Here is a 12,680-nt window from a genome sequence, read left to right on the forward strand (position 1 = left end):
GGCAGTAAAAAGCTGAGAAAAGGAGGAGAGATTAGGCAGCTAAAGCAAGCACACGTAGACAACAACAAACGGACAAACAAGCGTCAGCCCGGGAGGATGTGCAGATGTGTGAGAGGCAGCAAACAGAACTAATATTAGGCTACACATTAAACCTTCTGTCTGCGTGACACAAACCACATCGCATGCATCAGGCAGACAGAAACAATCGCTGGGCACTGAATGTATTCAAGCACCACAAGTGACTTCTTCTTCTTAAAGAGACGAGAAAAAAAGCTCATTGAAAAGCCGCCCGCGGTGTTTTATTTTGTCGCTGTGTTTTTCTTTTACAGTGAATCTGGTAGTTTGTCAATTACACACGGAAAAGAAAGTTTAAATTAGTTTTTGCTGAGCTTTGTTTCTTAGTTCGTCATCTTTTGAAAATCTGTTTGGTAAAAAATCTGTGGCTCAGCTTGTCGTCACTCACCGTAGCCCTGCTTTACATCGTGGCTTCTCTCAGCTGTAAAACGCCCTCGTTTCAAACTATAACTGTGCTATACTGTAACACTACTGTGAAGAAATACAAGTCGGGCCCTTCTGGCGCTTTACAAGGAAAATGAACCACTGCTAAGCCTTGAGTTTGTTTTAAAGAGAGAGAGAGAGGCTTCAGATAGCCTTTAAGGGACAGCTCACCCCAAAGATAAAATTCTCATACTTTTCATCAGGTGTGCAGTTTTATTTGTCCTTCGTCCGGTCAGCTGCAGAGATTTCAACCTTCACTTAAGTGTAATGGAAATAAATCGCATTGCAGAAATCATGATCTGGTTACTCAGAAAACATCCACAAACCATGTGCTTTACCAAACTACAGCCACCAACAACATCAATGTGCAGAAGTAAGAGTGTAACTACCAATGATGAGAAGCTTGTACAATAGTAGTGATGGAGTTGAGTGTCAGTGCTAACTACACACTTCTATTGGCTGTAATTCAGCATAAAGAAAGAAAATCTGTTGGTTTTGAAGTCCTAATCTTGGCTTGTGGCCACGACTCTGAAGGTTTTTCTGACCCAAATATGACTCTATTTGTATGAGACAGTGGACTGCTAAGCTATGAGCTCACACTTGCATGCTTGGTTAGGAAACCGCATCATTAAACTGTACAGGTGCACTGCACATCCACAGGTACCTGCTAGTTAGTGCCAACTAACAGATTTAACATGCGAGCATTTTACTCATCAAAACTGAAGCACGGGTTGCTCCAAAAGACACCGAATGGTGAGAGGTCCAGTTCAGTGACCCCCAATTGGCATTTCTGAGGCTTATCAGCCAGCCATCATCTGTTGCTATCAAAGTTACCATGGGATGGGTGTAACATATAACAAAACTATACCCACTGCACAGGTGATATAAAGGGGTAAGTTATCTCTAGAGATCAATGCCATATTTGTTTAGCACCAGGGTGTAAACATGTTTAATTCTGCTGTAAAGCTGGGCATTTTAACATGGGAGTCTATGGGGACTGAATCATATTTGAAGGCAGCCTCAAGTGGCCACTAGAGGAACTGCAACTTTAATTATCATTATTATTATTTATTTTACACACGATTTATGTGATGTTTGGAGTAACCGTTTCATGATTCGTAGAATAAAAATATTTGCAAAAAGTGCTGTTTCATAGAGATGAATAAAGAAAACTGGAGGCTGAAGGAAAAACATATAAAATGAAGGCTGGGGTGATCAGTCCCTTTAAAGTGTGACAGCAGTTAGTATCGAGATAATCAGTGCTTCCACTGAAGTTAGTGTCTCCCTTCCCTCTCGACTTCCTCTGCCCTGATGTGTGCATAATGAATATGTGTCAAAAAGGTTTTATTACTGTACTTGTTGGTAACATCTTACATCGCTAACGCTTTAAAAGATGAATGAAAGCGTGTCTGCATTACTTTGTATTTAGCTCATCAGAGTGAAAGTGTGGAGGACGATGCTGTAATCAACAAAACCAAAAAAGCCTTCTTCTCTGTAAACTAACTCCTTGTCATCATCTGTTCTCATGGTTGTTGGTGTTGTATAATCCAACCCTTTAAATACGAACTTTAACCACCACGCCCGTCGTCCTGTAAGCGCCGCTGTGTTTGGCAGCACCCGCGAATGAATTTCTCTACTTTTTTGGGGGGTTTCTGTCACCTTTGGGGAGTCCTCCATCTCACTGTATGGAGACTGAATGTCAAGAATGGGCGGATATGTAGGGTTTTTATAGCATTCCCAAGTTTTACCAGGGGGAGCACGGTCACAAATTTAAAACCCTCTCGGTCGTTGAGCCTGCCTCGTGTAGGAAAAGCAGCGGAGCGCCCAAACCTGCGGGGGCTCCAATGCTCATGCTTCCAAAAGTTTGATGCCAGTCCAGGCAGGCTCATAAATCACATGTTAGAGGCAGTTTGTGGGAAAACACCTAAGGATTACGAGTCCAACGCGGAGGCAGGAAGCTATAGAAACATGTGTGGGTCAGTGTTAAGGTCACAGCCAAAGTGAGGCTGCGTGACCTGGTTTGAAATCCCTTCAGGAAGAGAAAGGAAGCTTCCTCCAAATATCATTATGTACCGGGACCAAGTCTGTAGACAACATTTTAACGAAAACTGTTGTTATTGATGTTCTTTGTTTTATTTTTATTTTTTTTACTGGTGCTGACATATATGTGATTATGAGAAAAAAAAACTATATAAAAGATAATGGCTATTTGTAAATATGTTTTTACAGGTTTAAATACATCAGATAATACAGTCTCTACTCTGTAAAGAATTTACTGTTTGTTGGAAAATAGAGAAGTATTTTTATTTTGAAGTTTTTTGGTTTCACTTTTAACCCATCTGAGCTATGCCATTGCACTTCAGACAATGTCTTACTACTAATTTGTATTGTAAACCTCCTCTCTTTTTTGGTATTTTTTTCAGTTGTTTTTTCTAGTTTGAGATTTGACTCGGTTCTTAAGCAGTGCTTATTTCTTTTTATCCTGTACAGAATTCTGAAAATGTTAACAAAAGATAATTACAAGAGACTTTTTTTTTTGTTTGTTTTTTCAAAAAGATAAAATAAAGAGAGACTATTCTCGCTGATCATATTACATGAAAGCTTCTGTTTACACCTGGTTCATTTACATCATTTACACAGCAGCTGTCAACACGTGAAACGTGCACTCACTGGACACTGTTAGGTACACCTGGTTAGTAATGGGATGGACCCACTTTTTTACCTTAGTTCTTAATTGCATTGATTTAACAAGGTGCTGGACAACTTCCTCCGAGGTTTTTGTCCATATTGATATGATGGCGTCTGCAAGCACATCCGTGAGGTTTCTGAACGTCAGCGGGTCGCCTTGGCCGTGTTACTATTAGCGTTAACGAGCAGTTGAACAGGTGGCTGGTGAGTGTTTATAAACATTTACTTGGATTTCACTCCATATTGCTCCAATCACGTCCAGACTGACCCATTAGGCTAAATTAACTGAACAAAAAGGCTCAACTAAACTTTGGGCAACTTTTAGAATCACGTTATCTGAATACAGCTTCACTCTCAGACTGCAGAGATACATACCATCTCTACTTTTAAGGTTAGTCTTCAAACTTGTAGCCTAACCTTGATGGCATGATAAAGTAACCTTGAACCATCCTTTATTTATGCTGCTTTGGCCTCAGGCTCCTGTGAGATTTACCATCATTCACCGAGTCATCCCCATGCATTTATATGCCAGTATTTCTTTGCCATAATTTTGTCTGCTCTCCCTATAGTTGGTGTATGGGTACACTCATATACTCATCTTTTCTGTTGTCTCCTCTCTCTCACCTCCACAGCAGTGGGAGCTGATTGTCGAACAAGCCTGGTTCTGCTGAGGTCTCTTCCTGTTAAAAAGGAGTTCTTCATTCCCACCTTTTGCCATGACTCACTCATAGGGAACTTTGTGATCATTGGGATTCTCTTTGTAGCATTGTATGGCAAATTTATATTGTAAGCTTTACCTTGCAATATAAAACGCTTGTGCTTGTTATAGATGCAAAATAATACATGTTCATGCTTTAAAAGATGATAGGAGGTGGTTGGATCGGCTGCACCTATTCCCAAAATTCCAGGAATTATCTTGGAATTATTATAATATAGGTTAACTCCATCCATCCATTGTAATATGACACTATGCTTTTTTTTTTAACCCTGATATTTTTACATTACTTTTTTTTTTCTTCCACAGATGGGTGAGGACCTGTTGGGTTCTTTGTGTCCTCTTTTGCAATAAAAATTGAAACATCCGGTCTCAGGATGATGGTGAAAAACTAGCTCATGCATTTATTACTTCTCAGATGTTATATGATTTATATTTATTATAATTTAAATCTACTACATATATTCTTCTCACATTGGCTTCACTTGATTTCTTTCCCTGTTAAATTCAGAATTAAATTTAAAATCCTTTTCCTCAGATACAATGTGTTGAATATTCAGGTCCGATCTTATCTTAAAGAACTCACAGCACTGTTTCACCCCAACAGAGCACTTTGCTCTCAGACTGCTGGCTAACTTGTAGTTCCTAGGGCATTTAAAGTAAAATGGCAGGCAGAGCCTTTAGCTTTCACTCAATCTTATTTTATTTTGATACTGCGCCCCTTCATACATTAGTGCACTTCAGAGTGCTTTTCTTTGAACTGACAGTTATAAGCTGGTAATAAGAAAGAGCAAACTTGGCAAAACAAAACAATTAAAGATTAAAAGCCAACATGAAATAAGAAAATATACAAGAAAATCTGCAATCATCAATAAACTAAAAGTAATTTAATAATGTGTTGCTGGAAAAAATAAAAGACGAAAGGATTAAACAAGTGGTAAAATTAAGAAATCCTGCAAATGGATTAAGAAGAGAAATCGTTAAAAAAAAATCTGCAAAAATTAAAAAATTAAAAATAATTGGAAAAAAATGAGTTAAAAATATGAAACAAAGTTGAAAATATTTTAATATAGTGATGCTGGATAAAATTGATTCAGACTGACAAAAAGCCAGAAAATAATAATTTAAATATAAACCTGACAGAAATGAGAAGGTAAAAGTGATATATATAACAGGGGTGTTAAACATCTGGCCCAGATGTTCAAACCAGCCCACCAAAGGCTCCAAAAAATGAAAACTGCAAAAGAGGGCATAAAGACTGGACTGTACAGTGCATTCTCATTTTTTTGCATGTCCGCTGCCACACCAAAATAAGGAATACGACATTAAATGGCAGAAATAAAGACATAAAGGTGGTTTTCAATATTATTAATGCTACATAAAATAACAGAACCTACTTCCTGTTTTTCACTTTTTACCATAGAATTTCCTGTTTTGTAAACAGTACAATACATTTTTTTATAAATTCACAGAAAATGTATTAGTCAGGGTAAAGAGCTGCCAGTACCTTTTCTGTAATAGTTTGCATTTATTCACAAAGTCCTTTTTCTTACATTGTAAGCGCAGGGAGCTGTGTTGGAGAGTTTCTTTGAATCAGCTTCTTTGCTACAGCAGCATTTCTTTCTAAGGTAGAAAACTGGACATTTTTCTCAAGACATCTCAGAGCTTAAACATGTAGTTAAACTTCTTTACACTGTAGGAAAGGGGAACAATCTGGAGGTGGTTTCTTTTTCCATGGGTAATTAGGCCAAACTTTTACTTGTCCATCTCACTAAACACAAAACTCGGTCGTGCAAAACCACGGTGTAAAATTAATTTGAGCCAGGGTGACGATGAAGGTTTTCTGTTTATACATCTATAGATTTCAACACGTTCAGGTTCTCCTGCAGGCTGGTCCGTGGCTGGTGGTAGTTGGTGGTTGCATACAATGACTATGTGTGTGTGTGCACAGGGAACATTCACACTTACTCTGTTAAGTAGACACGCTCATTTCATTCCAAGGTTGCAAGACTGACAGAGACAAATGCACACACAATCATGTGGCACCTAAAAGCAGACTGACTAACTGCTTCAGTAATGTTTTGTCTAACACACCCAATTTACATAATTAGACTGGAATATGCTAAAGAGCAGAGCCTTAATGCTGTCTGCTTGTAACTGTGACAATGAATAAGGGACACCCTGTTGGTGTCAGGCAGACAGAGAGACAGACAGACCACATGCAGGGCCACGACCTTTTCGTCAAAATACATCTTTTCCATCCCTTTCAAACTCTTCCTTATTCCTCTTTGTGCCACTACTCTTCGTCTTCATCCCTTTTCTTTGCCATGGCCACCATACTCTTCTTCTTCCTCCTATATTTCTGCCACATCTTTCCCGTCTCTCCCATGCTGCTTTGGTTCTTATCCACTCACTATCCCCCACCCAACATCACCACCCCCGCACACACATACACAGATATCCACCAAACACTCCGGCTTTCCCTTCTGACATTGATAAATGGAGACTTGCAGAGATGACAGCATCATTACTCATGTTCAGCAGCGACACCACCTAGGACAGAAAAAAAACGAGCGTAAGAGGGAGGATGAAGGACAGGATGGGAGGGAGATGGTGAGTGAAGGGGGTGGAGAAGAGAGGTTGCAGTTGGAGGTGTTTGCTACAAATGTTAACATCTCCAGAGAGCACGATGTTGAGCTGTTCATTACTGATGTGAAAAGCAGAATAACTGTGAACTGTAGCATCTGAGTGGTTGAAAGTAATCAGTTACAGACATCAATCAAATAAAGCTGCAAGAAACTAATATGTTCTTTGTCAAGAACTCTTTTAATTGGTCACTTAGTGTATAAATCTCAACAGTAAAGCATCTGTCAGATATCAACAGACATCAAAACAAACTTTTTAATATGAATTTTTAATAAGAACTATGTCTAAAAGCTGGATTTTTTTACCTTATCATCTTCAGCTCTAGTAGAGTGGCTTTGCATGATTTGCAGTTCAAAGTAATGCAGTTTATTTCAAACTCGTCCTTGGTGTGGCCTCACGTCCTACTTTGTATGAAAGAAGCTGATTTTCTCCTCCTTTATTAGGCTAACTTGCTGATTGGCTGCCCGTTATAGAAGTATAAACAGCAGGTAGGCGGAGCTTCACAGTTAGAGTTGTATGCCTGAAATGACCATATTAGGGATTTCCTCTATGGATTTGTGTACAAATCCACTCACCAGCCAGGGCCTGTCTGTTTCGAGTCTTGGTGTTCTTCCTGTGTGGTTTTCTCTCCTGATATTCTGCTTTACTTTTTGCTAGTGTCCTTGCAGCATGAAATGATACCTGCAGCCCTTTGAGTTGGAACAGGTAGTCCAGCTCTTCCAGGATAGCACATCCATACTTACCAGGAAGGTCCCCGGTAGGTGGAGCTAAGATGTAAGGAGAGGAATTTAGAATCTGGAAAATACAAATGGTGGTAGGGCTTCCCCATCATGTTTTTTTTATAAGTGTCTCTTTTTATTGTGTTATTCTCATTAATCCACCTTTCTCATATCACACTGTGCACATGCCCGATTCCTTTTATTGCATCTCAGTCACTCCCACCTGAGACGAGGAGGAGGAGCTGAGGAGGCGAGGAAGAAGCACGAGGAAGAAGCACGAGGAGAGAAGCGAAGGCAGCAGACGTTCAACAAGATGAGACATCCTCATTTTAAAGTGATGTCATTTAACTTTGACTAGTGCTGGATTTTATGATGTAACAGTGCTCAGTGCACTATATTTAAATTTAAAGCCATCTTAATTAAATTCACAAAAAGATTGTGCAACATGGAAAAATATTATGATTTGTTTGTTTTGTGAAAAGAAATTTTAAGAGTCGTCCTCCTTCGGTGGGTTGTACATTCCAGCTGTGCGCTTTACATCTTTTTCTCACTGAAGGTAAAAATACTTTTGCAAAGGATACACCAGAGCATCCTCCTGCACCCATCTTTCCTCTTTCATCTATGGGCATTTTAGGAGTTGAGACAACCGTCAGCACAACACACTGAGATTGATTTCTGGGTCACAGGCAGGAGGAGGAAGGACAGAGGAGACGAGGAGGCCAACTCAGAGAAGTGAGAAAAGCCTTTTGTCTCTTATTTTTTGATTCTACACACTTGCAATAGAGCAAAAAGTTCTCATGCCAGCACAAAATACCAAAGAAAGTGCCCACTTATTCGCAGGTCACACAAAAACAAAGAAGCAATAAAGAAATCATTTAAATGCCTCACTTTTTGTGGGAAAGTGTGGGGGTGTCAGCTTTGTTTTTGTGTTCAATGTCCATCAAAAAAACCAAAACAAACCAACTATATTTCAGATGGGTTCATTTCACCGAGCAGAAATACTCAGCCAGTAACCTCTGAATGAGCTTGCAACAGCTTCTCTAAACATTTACAGATTCATCCTCAGGCTGAGATTCAGGAAGTTTATTCATGTTGAAATTGTTGCTGCCCACCCTTTTGATACAAAAAGCACACAAAGGTCGAGAGTGAGTTTGTGGCTGGCTGATTGAATGCATTGTCTGGATGGGTTTTTTCACAGCATCAGGATAAAGAGAAAAACAGGTCAGGGGTGTCAAAGTGAGCTCAATAACAGTAGAAGAGCAACAGTAAGATAAATACTATCACATGTTTTCTTTTATGGCCAGTTAAGCATCCAAAATATGTCAGAAAAATAACTGAACTGCATGATTCAAGTAACAGCTAACTACATTTTAAAATATACTTTTATACTAACAGGACATTATACAATAAATCTTTTTTCCCCCCAGAGCTGTTTCACCGTCACCCACATTTTAGTTTCACAGATAATCTTCTATTACACATTTAATATGTATGCCATCTAGTTCAAGTGGATTTAACTCATACTTAATTTAGTCATTTTTCCATCCTCAACACACATACTTAAAGCCTGCTTAGAATAAGTATGTACTATGGATTAGAGGCGCACTGTTAATTTAAGGTCTTCACACAATAAGAAGTGAAAAGAAGTGTCTGTATTGGGGGGGTCCATTTTCCAAAAAGCTAAGACGCTGGGTCAGATACAAAGAAGACTTCAATAATGTGCAAAACCCATCAAAAAGACATCTAAATGGCGCGTACCAGTCAAGGTTAACATCTGTTTAAAAAGCAGCATATACCTTTTTAAAAATACTTTTTATTTGGCTGTGAAATGGTAAATAGTTCTATATTTTGGTTTCTGTTTGTTTTTTTATTGAAGTTCTAGTTTTTTAATTTTTGTTGTACCGACTTTTGGAATTCTGTTTTGGCCGCCCCTCCCCGAGCCTGGTTCTGCCGGAGATTTCTTCCTGTTAAAAGGGCATTTTTCCTTCCCACTGTCGCCAAAGTGCTTGCTCATAGGGCAGGGGTGGGCAATTCCAGGCCCCGAGGGCTGGTGTCCTGCAGGTTTTAGATCTCACCTTGGGTCAACACACCTGAATCACATGGTTAGTTCGTTACCAGGCCTCTGGAGAACTGCAGGAGCTAATTTAGCCATTTAAATCAGCTGTGTTGGTTCAAGGACACATCTAAAACCTGCAGGGACACCGGCCCTCAAGGCCTGGAGTTGCCCACCCCTGTCATAGGGGGTCATAAGATTGTTGGGTTCTTCTTATTGTTGTAGGGTCTACCTTAAAATATAAAGTGCCTTGAGGTGACCGTTGTTGTGATTTGGCGCTGTATAAATAAAACTGAATTGAAGTATCATGGGAGTAATGTTTGACTTTAGCTCTTGCTGTATTATTCGAGTCCTGGTTCCTGTTGTAAGATATCTTCGAGTCCAAAAAGAACCTTTTAAGCTTGATGTCATGAGCATTAATGACCGCACCCCAAATACAGCTCAAAACTTAGAAGATACCGCCATGTTTGAGCAATTGTCTCGTAAATATTTGGACAGGGACACAGTTTTTGTGACTTTGTCTCTGCACATCACCGCAGTAGATTTTAAAACAAACAATCAAGCTGTGATTGAAGTGCAGACTTTCAGCTTTAATTCAAGGGCTTTGAATAAAGTATTGTGTTAACTGTTTAGGAATTACAGCCCTCTTTATATGTAGTCCCTCATTTTCAGAGGTTCCACAGCAGACATGGAGACATAAGTAGATAAGTAAGTGATAAACACTTTGATGGCCAGTTGAGACCTGCTCCCTTGTTATTCTATGACAAATCAAGCAGATTAAAGATCTAGAGTTAATTCCAAGTGTCTAACTTGCATTTGGTAGCTTGTTTGGTAGATTTGGTTGATTTAAAATGCTCTGTGGTTGTGTACAGAGGCAAAATTACAACAACAACAAAAGTAAGATTAAGTTACAAAGTGTTTTGGGTGTTTGGAGGAGGTTATTCATCACAAAGTTAGAGTCACGTTATTTCTTCTTGCATTTGAAGTTTATTCATTGTGTTCCTTCCCCCTGCCTCAGCTATCTGTTAGTGTCTGTTTCCTGCCTCTGCTGTCATGTTCAGTGTGAAGTCTTCTTGTTTCTGCCCTCTTTACTTTGGAGGTTGCTTTTTGCTGTTTGTTTTTCTTGTTCCAGTTTGAGTAATGAAAATGCTGATTACAGCATTTAGGTGTGTACTGCAAAGGGTGGAAATACTTCAGTTTTCGGTGCATGGTCTTTTGCTTACTGTGTCTAAGTTAGTTTGGGCCTGTATACGTTTAGTATAGTGGAGAAATCCAAGGATTAAAAAATGAAAATTCTTTATGAGATGATGAGAGATGAGATAGCCTTTATTTGTCAGTTGCAGGTCTTTTGCCCAGGGAGTATAAATGTCTGCACTTCTTTTTATGTTAGATTTCTAAAGATGTAGGTAAAAAGCACCTAATCTCTTTCTTGGTTAGATTAACAAAGTGCAATTTCATTATTGCGCAGGGGAGGTGGTAAAAGGCCTCATGAACTCTCACAAATGTCTTCATCGGTCCTCAAAAATCGTCAGCGGCGCAGACAGCGAGTTAATTACAGCGCGTTTCCTCCTGTAGCCAAACGCTTCCAGACACACACCGTCAGCCTTGTGCACACTCCAGAGGCACTGTTATGGGCTCTAATCACAACGACAAATGAAGTGTCACAAAGAGTGGGAGATGAGTTAGAAGAATCATTCACTCTCTCCCCTCTCTGAGAGTAATAAGATGAAGAAATGTAGCCGGAGAAGTGTGGAGTGGAAAGACATATGGAGGGGAAGAAGGGAACAGGGGAAGGGATGGTGCAGAGCGAGAGAAAGAAAAGTGTGCGTGTCAAGTTGATAAATGTGGTAGCAGAAGACATTGTGGCGGTGGAGGAGTAGGAGGCCACCAGATAACAGCAGAGCAAGGCCCAAGCTGTCTCACACCGTGAATAAAGCACCCCTCTGTCGCACACGCAAACACACACAGATTTCTAATTACCTTCAGATGACTTTATCACTGTTTCATTGAGTTATTTAAATGAAAAACGTCGCACTGTGCAAAAGTGTTCTCTACGCCGCCCCAGCATGTTCAGGGTGTATAAATATATACGTGTACTTAATCACATGCTTAGTGAAGTGTCCACTCGCTCAGCTTTAAAGTAGCGCAGAAGTAGTCTGCTTGTTGGCAAATAGGCAACAAATTACGTGGCGGTGAGCGATGATAGGGCAATGATAGGTTTCGCCTCTTTTATATTCATTTGGTGTCCTCTTGTGGCTGAAATGGGAAGTGGCTCCCTTGTACGTTTGTCCACTTTGCCAACCTTTTGCACAGGACATTTATGTCACATCAGATTTTATCTGAAGCTTATCGCTGGAATGTTGCTGCCTTTCATGCTGTGCTGAGAAATTTTACGCACAAACATGTATTTACGTGTTGCTTAACCGTTTTTTTCTTCTTCAAACAAACAAACAAACAAACAAACACTGTTTTGGTGGCTTTTACTGAATCTCCTTACTTCCGGTAACATAAGAAAAAACTGTGGTTTGGTGCTGTACTCAATGATGACTGGATATTTCTGTTGTCTTTGCGTTTATGTAAATAATTGTCCTTCTTTACTGTGTCTGAACTAAATTTATTTTATTAAATTTATTTTATTAAAAACAACTTCAGACCTAAAAAAATATGGATGCGTTTATTTGTATTGCACTTTTTTAAAAACAGACAGTTACAACTTGTTTGGATAAAACGTGTGTTAATAAGTGCACATATCCCAATGTGCCAACACACTTATGTTCCTTCATACATATCAGGGGTAGGCAACTCCAGGCCTCGAGTGCTGGTGTCCTGCAGGTTTTAGATGTGTACTTGAGCCAACACAGCTGATTCAAATAGCTAAATTACCTCCTCAGCATGTCTTGAATTTCTCCAGAGGCCTGGTAATCAACTAATCATCTGATTCAGGTGTGTTGACCCAGGGTGTTATCTAAAACATGCAGGACACCGGCAGTTGAGGCCTGGAGTTGCCTACCCATACAACAACATAAGCCAGGTGAGGGCTTTGCAGCCTATAAATGATGAAAAGAGTGGGGTAAACATGCACAAGGTGTGGCGGTGACAGAGAACAGATAGCAATATCTGATTCATTTAACTCTGGAAGAGCTTTGTAGGTCACAGTGCTTTTGCCTTTGCTCTAAACCAGGGGTGTCCAACTCCAAGCCTCAAGGTCAGCTGTGTTGGATCAAGGACACATCTAAAACCTGCAGGATACCGGCCCTTGAGGCCTGGAGTTGGACACCCCTGATCTAAAGCATTAACTATGCAACACACCAACCAACATACGTGACAAAAATTTTAAACTGCCAAAGCAAAAACAGGAAGG

The sequence above is a fragment of the Copadichromis virginalis genome, linkage group LG6 (genome assembly GCF_057382275.1).
Source record: "Copadichromis virginalis isolate Kocher_CV1m ecotype Utaka linkage group LG6, C_Virginalis_male_GT1.1, whole genome shotgun sequence".
Taxonomy (NCBI): domain Eukaryota; kingdom Metazoa; phylum Chordata; class Actinopteri; order Cichliformes; family Cichlidae; genus Copadichromis; species Copadichromis virginalis.